This window comes from Dipodomys merriami, unplaced genomic scaffold (genome assembly GCF_024711535.1).
Source record: "Dipodomys merriami isolate MVZ:Mamm:240054 unplaced genomic scaffold, mDipMer1.0.p SCAF_212, whole genome shotgun sequence".
NCBI classification, from domain to species: domain Eukaryota; kingdom Metazoa; phylum Chordata; class Mammalia; order Rodentia; family Heteromyidae; genus Dipodomys; species Dipodomys merriami.
Window position 1 is genome coordinate 1,550,004 of NW_027203516.1, and position 7,768 is coordinate 1,557,771.

General features: G+C 34.4%; 1 pseudogene; it reads left to right on the plus strand.

The window, feature by feature from the left end:
- The first annotated feature begins 594 nt into the window (after nucleotides 1-594).
- LOC138834352 (U6 spliceosomal RNA) lies at nucleotides 595-688 on the plus strand (annotated as a pseudogene).
- Nucleotides 689-7,768: the final 7,080 nt, after the last annotated feature.

The window sequence follows — 7,768 nt, forward strand, 5'->3', positions numbered from 1 at the left end:
CTTGGCTTTAGCTACTTTTGAAATGGTAGGTATATTAAATAATTGTATTTTGATAAAATACTTTCTATCCTGAACAGTTCTGTCTGAATTGTTCATCTCTCTATCATCCCTTGTAACTAATAATAGTTTTGTTTCAGTAAGACAATCTATGCTGTCAGGGTAAGATATTCTAGTTGATCTGTTGCTACATGGAAGAAGAGTAAATGGTCAGGTAGACATTTGTGCCAGTAAGACCTCATTTGGGAAATTTTATGCTGCAGAATTTTATAAGTCGCTCTTAAGGAAGGCTTACTTTGAATCCATTAGCTCCACAAAGCTAACTCAGTTGGATAAATAAGTATTTGAAAAAGCCATCATCTTTGGACCTGGCTATAAATGCTTCAAAGTATGATCAAATTTAAAATGAAAAAAAAATATCCATTGACAAAAAATTGCACATGTGAGCAATAGACCAAACAATATAAATTTTTTTCCACTATACATAGAATTTTAGGAAAAGAAGATCAATAGCATTGTAAGGAACAATAAGTTTTCCTTGTTACAAATAGGCATCCAAAGATATATACCTATATAAAGATTTCATCATTAATATACGTGCTTCAGCAGCACGTATACCAAAATTACAACAACACAGAGATGATATGAAATACAGGATGATATGAAAATTTGTGAAGTAGTCCAATTATTTCATTCTTTAGATGCAAGAAATGAAAAAAGTTATTAAAAAGTTGATTACAAAAATACGAGTGTAACAATATATGTAATTCATAGAATTGAAAGTAAGTTTGACATCAGTATATTAAGTTTTCACCTTAGAAAGGCCTTTAAATAGCATAAACTTTACAAAACTTTTTAAATTAGATAACATTGTCATTTTATCCCAAAGAAATAAAATAGTATAAGGACCTAGGAAAAAAAGGAATCTTAAACTGTTTCTATATGGAATGCCATCTTAAAGGACACATTTATTAATTTACCTATATATTATAAAACGATGTAGAATTCAATGTATTATATCTAGGAGAGAATGAAATAGATTATGGAAATTGTACAAAGAACAGAATATAAAATATTTTAAAATATACTTTTCTCAGACAAGCACTAGAAATATCTTTAGTTTCGGTACTACTCATTTCAACAGATAAGTTAAAATTATTTCTGATTAAAAAAAATCACAAATTCTGCAGAAATTATTATAGATGTATACAAAACCTCTTGAATACATTTTGACATCAAAGTCAGGCAATTGACTTGGAAGAATACAATGGAATACATGAATTTTTACAGTAAGATATTGCTGGTACTTTGTACTGTGAAAATATTTTGTACGGACCAACGAATGGACTGGCACTTTTAAACTTGAGAAGCTTAACAGAAACATTATGACTTAGGAAAAATTAGTACAGCCTTCCACAACTTCAAAGAGGTAGTGATACATACTTATCCTTTTGGCATTATCAAATAAAGTTTCTTCCTAGTTGTTTTTTTTTTTTTTTTTTTTAAATTGTATTTTATTTTATTTGAGAACATACTGTACAGAGGGGCTACAATTACATGGGCAGAATAATGCATACATTTCTTACCAAGCATTGCAGCCTCCTCCTTTGTTTACCCTTCACTTCCCTTCCCTGCCTCCCCCCTCCCCCCACCCAATTTTACCCCCCTCCCCCCACCCAATTATACCCCCCTCCCCCCCCACACCGAAATTGTAAAGCTGGTTTTGACATGACATTTTGTACTTCTCATTGTTGCAACAGGTCCACCTGAATCCTTAAACGATTTGTTTGTCCCCATCTCCTCCACATGATATACTGATATCAAATATAGTGAAAGCGGGGGTTACACTGTGGGGGAGGGACATACAAAGCAATAAAGGAATAATCTTATAAATGCATTAGAAATACATGCATGAAAGAAACGAAAACATTAAAATACATATTTAAGGGTTCATTTTCCTAACATCACTTTATCTGGCCTTTTCCGCTTGACTCATACCTATACTAGATATTGCAAATAAGGGAAACCATGGGACCTATGCTTCTTTGGGCCTGGCTTACTTCACTTAATATAATTTTTTCCAAACCTTTCCATTTCCTAACAAATGGGGAAATGTCATTCTTTCTGATGGAGGCATAGAATTCCATTGTGTATATATACCACATTTTCTTGATCCATTCATCTACTGAGGGGCATCTGGGTTGGTTCCATATCTTAGCTATGGTAAATAATGCTGCAATAAACATAGTTGTGCTGGTAGCTTTAGTGTGGTCTTGTTTGTAAACATTTGGGTAAATGCCCAAAAGTGGGATTGCTGGATCATAGGGGAGATCTATGTGAAGTCTTTTGAGGAACCTCCATACTGCTTTCCAAAGTGGTTGAACAAGTTTACATTCCCACCAACAATGAAGTAAGGTTCCTTTCTGTCCACATCCCCTCGTGAAAATGGCAATACTTCCCAAGGCTATCTACAAATTCAACGCGATACCTATCAAAATTCCACCCTCATTCTTCAAGGAAATAGAGGAGGCAATCCAAAAATTCATATGGAACAATAAAAGACCCCGAATACCAAAAACGCTCCTCAACGGAAAGAACACTGCTGGAGGAATATCAATACCAAATTTCAAACTCTACTATAAAGCCATAGTAATCAAAACAGCTTGGTATTGGCATAAGAACAGACCTCAGGACCAATGGAATAGAATTGAAAACCCAGAAATGAACCTACAGACCTATAGCCATCTAATCTTCGATAAGGGAGCTAAAACAATAGAATGGAAGAAAGACAGCCTCTTCAGTAAATGGTGCTGGCAAAATTGGTTAACTACATGTAGAAAACTAAAGCTAGATCCTTATATATCACCCTGCACCAGAATCAACTCCAAATGGATCAAAGACCTTGAACTCAAAGCAGACACTCTGAAAACATTACAGGATGGAATAGGAGAAACCCTAGGTCTCCTTGGCTCAGGTCGAAATTTTCTGAATAGAGACCCGGAAGCACAACAAATCAAAGAAAGGTTGGACAAATGGGATTGCATAAGATTGCAGAGCTTCTGCAGGGCAAATGACATAGCTGGCAAGATCAATAGAAAGCCCTCGGATTGGGAGAAGATCTTTACTAGCCATACAACGGACAAGGGTCTCATATCAAAAATATACTTGGAACTCAAAAAATTAAACCACCCAACAACAAATCCTCAAAGAAACAACTGCCCAATAAATAAGTGGGCGAAAGACTTAAAGACAAGCTTCTCTGAAGAAGAAAGAAGGATGGCCAATAGACACATGAAGAAATGTTCAACATCCCTAGCCATAAAAGAAATGCAAATCAAAACAACATTGAGATATCACCTCACTCCAGTTAGAACAGCAAAAAACAAGAACTCTAATAACAACAGATGCTGGAGGGGATGTGGACAGAAAGGAACCTTTCTTCCTAGTTGTTTTTTAGACCTGGTTTGAGATAACGGTTCAACAGAAGGAGATCCAGCATACCTTTGCTATCTCTATTCCCAGCAGCAAGATGCAAGAGGTCAAAAGGCCTTAAGTTTGGGCATTGGTATCTGCACATTGATGCAGTAAGAAAGAAGACACTCTGGTATTATTCCACGTATAATCACTGTGCAGGGGTGTCGAGCCATCCACAGTTATTGCATGAATATCTGCCTCTTGAGCCACCAACTCATGGATAATGTCTAAGTGTCCACAGTAGGCTTCCCGATGAAGAGGGGTATACTCATCTTCATCCCTAGTATTCACATGAGTGGCCTTTTTGAAAAGTAGTCTTGGAACTGTTGTAAGCCGATTATTTTTGGCAGCCCAAAGAAGTAATTGTTTGGATCCTATTCCATTTTTTTTGCAACTGATACCATTCCTCACTTATTTATCTTGTTCCTCATCTTCATGAGAATTGCCTACCAGTGGGAATGAGGTGTCCATATATTTACCCAATAGTTCACGTTGGTTGAACTGAAGTCAATATTGAATGGTTAAACTGAAATATAGTGTGGGTCCAAGCTTGAGATGAAATGTACTTTGCTAATTAGAAGGCAGAGATTTAGAAGACTGATATCAAGGCCAGTTCTAAAAAATATAAATTCGTGAGAAACTACGAAAACAAACAAAGCTAGATATAGTGTAATTTCCCTGTTATCTCACGTTTGTGGAAACCATTGGTAAGCTATCATTCCTCAAGGGAGGCTTAGCCTGAAAAATAATCTAAAGTGATTAGAGAATTAGCAACTTCAAGCACCAGTAGTGTCAAAGGAAAAAAGAAAAGAATAAACCAGAATAGGACAGGAAGGGCAAGAAAAGTAAAATATTTGCTCTTCATTCTTGTAGTTTCTTGTCATTGGATACAAGCCTTGAGAATAATTTATTTACTGTTTTAGGATTCAGGCCTCTCTAATATGAAAGCATTTATTTCAGGTAATTATTGTATTACTACTATTTATTAACTTATTATTAGGCCTTCATGGAGATTGAACCTATGGCTTTGTATATATTAGTCTAGTCCTACAACTGAGATGTACCCCAGCTCTCTTGTATACTTTTTGAAATAGTTTATGAATTCCTCAATAGTTACCTATTCTACTTTTCATCTTATCTTTTCTGTCCCACCTTTTTCCCTATGTGTTTAAGTTTATGTGCTGAAAGCATTCTTCAATTTTATCTTCTACACTTAGAATTTTGCTTTTGAATTTACAGAGAAGTTGGTATTTTCATGACATCTTTTCAAATTATATACAGATAGATGTATTTCACATGTATGATTGATTCTTAGAGTTCATTGCAATAAGCAACATTTATATGGTCATATGCATATAGGTATTGAGACATTGTGATTCTCTCCTAAGAATAGTTTACCTTGTTCCTGCCATGTGAATGCTTAGATTGCTCTTAGTTAATCATATCCAAGTGTAATTGTATTTCTTTTACTAACTATTGGATTAACTTGTAGATTTATAGATATGTCTAGTTATTACAAATGAGGACAACCATGCAGCATATATTTAATTAGACCTTGATTATTTCACTTAATATCATTGTTTTCCAGTCTTTCCTTTTGTTCAGGAATGGGGTAATGGCATTCTTTCCAATGGAAGCACAGAATTCCAACAATACAACAGAATTGAAGATCCAGAAATGAATTCACTCCTATAGGTAAATAATCTTTTACAAGGAAGCCAGACACATAGGATGGAAGAAAAACTAATTGTGCTGGTAGAATTGGCAGTATACAGAAAACCGAATTTAGATCCTTATATATATCCGTGTATCAGAATAGATTCCAAATGGATCGAAGACCTCCATGTAATTCCAGCTACCTTGAGAATGTTACAGGTAGAGTTAGGAGAAACATGAGGGCTCCTTGGTACAGGTCAAAACTTCCAAAGTAAGTCTGGATAAGTGGGATTACATCAAACCAAATCAATCATTTGTCAGACTCAAAAGCCCTGAAGAAAAATGAGATCGTGTAGCACAGATTTATTAGGGACCAAAACCACAGATGAGAGCCTCAGGCAATAGTAAACACTCCTTTCACTAGGTTATTTATGGTGGGATTTACATGAGTATAAGAGTTTTCTGGTGTGGATTAGTAAGAAAACAACTAATGTAAAGAAAGAGATAGCATGTGAAATGAGATGTAGGTGGAGAAATGGGGGGATTAAGGCAGGAGGGGAGTCAAATTCAAAGCCTTGGCCTGGTGCCAGCTCAGTAAGGTATAGGTGCACAAAGAAAGGGGTGTAAAACAGGAGCGGTTATAAACAAAAGCACTGGTCTGAAGCCTCAAAATAAGGACCCCTGTCTGTGTGGTCCAAACAGTCTCGAACATGAGCTTTTATTTAAATTAACACTCACGAGTTTAGATTTTGAAGACTGGGATGGTGCATAGTCACAGGCAATGTCTCCTATGTCAGGTAATCCAATCTACTCTTTCACATGTTACCCAATAGCCAGGTTTCAACACAAATGCCTACAATGAGATTGTACAAATGAGCCTGCGACTTTTCCCTCTCATGAATCAAATTTCTGTCAAATGATTTCTGTCTTCCAGATGTTTACACATTTCTCATGATCTTTTCTACTATTTTGTCTTCATTATTGATGTTCATAATACTTTTGTGTTGTTGTTTTGTGTGTATATGCCATTTTTATGGATTGAACTTGAAGTTAAATTGTCTATCTTGTATTTTTTGCTCATGGCTGATGACACTGTATTCCTTGAGCTACATTCTCATCTTCTGCTTCTTGCTGGATAATTGGAGATAAGTTTTCACATTTTGTTGTTTGGACTGACATTGAACTAAAATATTCAGCTCTTAGCCTCCTGGGTTTCTAGGATTCTACACATGAATGGCTAACACCAATCTTTGCTTTACTGTTATTTTAATTATGTAATAAAGTGGAAGTATATTTGTGTTGTGTGCAATTTTCAAATACAAGTTTCAATCAACTTGATATAATGTAATTGCTATCAATTTTAACAGTTGAATCAATGAATAGTACACATTCCCAAAGAAATATAACTGAAAACAAAAGGTATAGTTGTCTTCTTAAAAAAAGTAATGCAACCATTAATTTCTTTCACTTTACAATTTATGTTTTATATAACTTAATTAGCAGACTTCCATGACTAAAAGTAATTATATTAATTGTATACTACAAGAAGCAAGGTGATTATAGTTAAGAATATATATATTTCATCATAGCCAGAAGATAAGTTTTTGAGCATTCTCACTAAAAAGAAATGTTACATGCCGAAATTAATGGATATGATGTAGCTTGATCATTACACAACATATAAATGAATAGGATTACCACTTAATATTTCATAAATATGTAAAAAATAATTATGTAGCTAGGTGCTGGTGGCTCATGCTTGCAACACCAGCTACTAAGGAGTCTGAGAGCTCAGAATCATGGTTCAAAGCAAGCTTAGGCAGGAAAGTCCACGAGACCCTTATCTCCAATGAGGCAAAAGAAAACTGGCAGTGGCTCAAGTGGTAGAGGATGAATCTTGAGCTGAAGAGCTGAGGGACAGTGTACAGGTCCAGATTTCAAGCCCCATGGACAAAAATTAAAAATAAACATATATATGCTGATATATATATATGTTTGTAAAATTATATATATATATAATATATAATGCATACAACAATGAGTGTGTAGCGTTATTTCTACTATAAACTTATCCTTTCATTAAATTTGAATAACATATTTCAATAAAATATAATTAAAACAATTCGTCCCTGAAAGCAAGTAATCCTGGTTAAAACATTGTCATGTACTATAAACCCTAAATCCCAGAGACCACCTCCTGAAACAGTTCTGGCACTATCAATTTTTTTATTCATTCTGCTTAAAATTTTCTCTTTTCAGGAGCATTTAACTGCTATTACTTTGGAATTATGGTTAATACTTATTTGACTGCTATTTTTAAAGAATGCACCACCCAATACTGGTTTTCTTTTTCTAAATTTTTTGTCTAAACTATTTCTGAAACAGCTAATTGAATTACATGAATTGGTTATTGAAATTGAATCAGTGTGGAGAGGAAAATAAGAAAAAAGTGTTTCTGTGGGTATGACATGTTAAAAATGTACCTACAAGGTATTTATTTTTAAATCATCTACTTTTATTATATTTAGATTCTGATAAAATTTAGCCTCTCAACTCAATTCCTGCCAAAAGCAAACAACAAATTACGATTTATATATATTTTAAAAAATTAAAAATTACTTTTTATTAAAAAAACTATTTT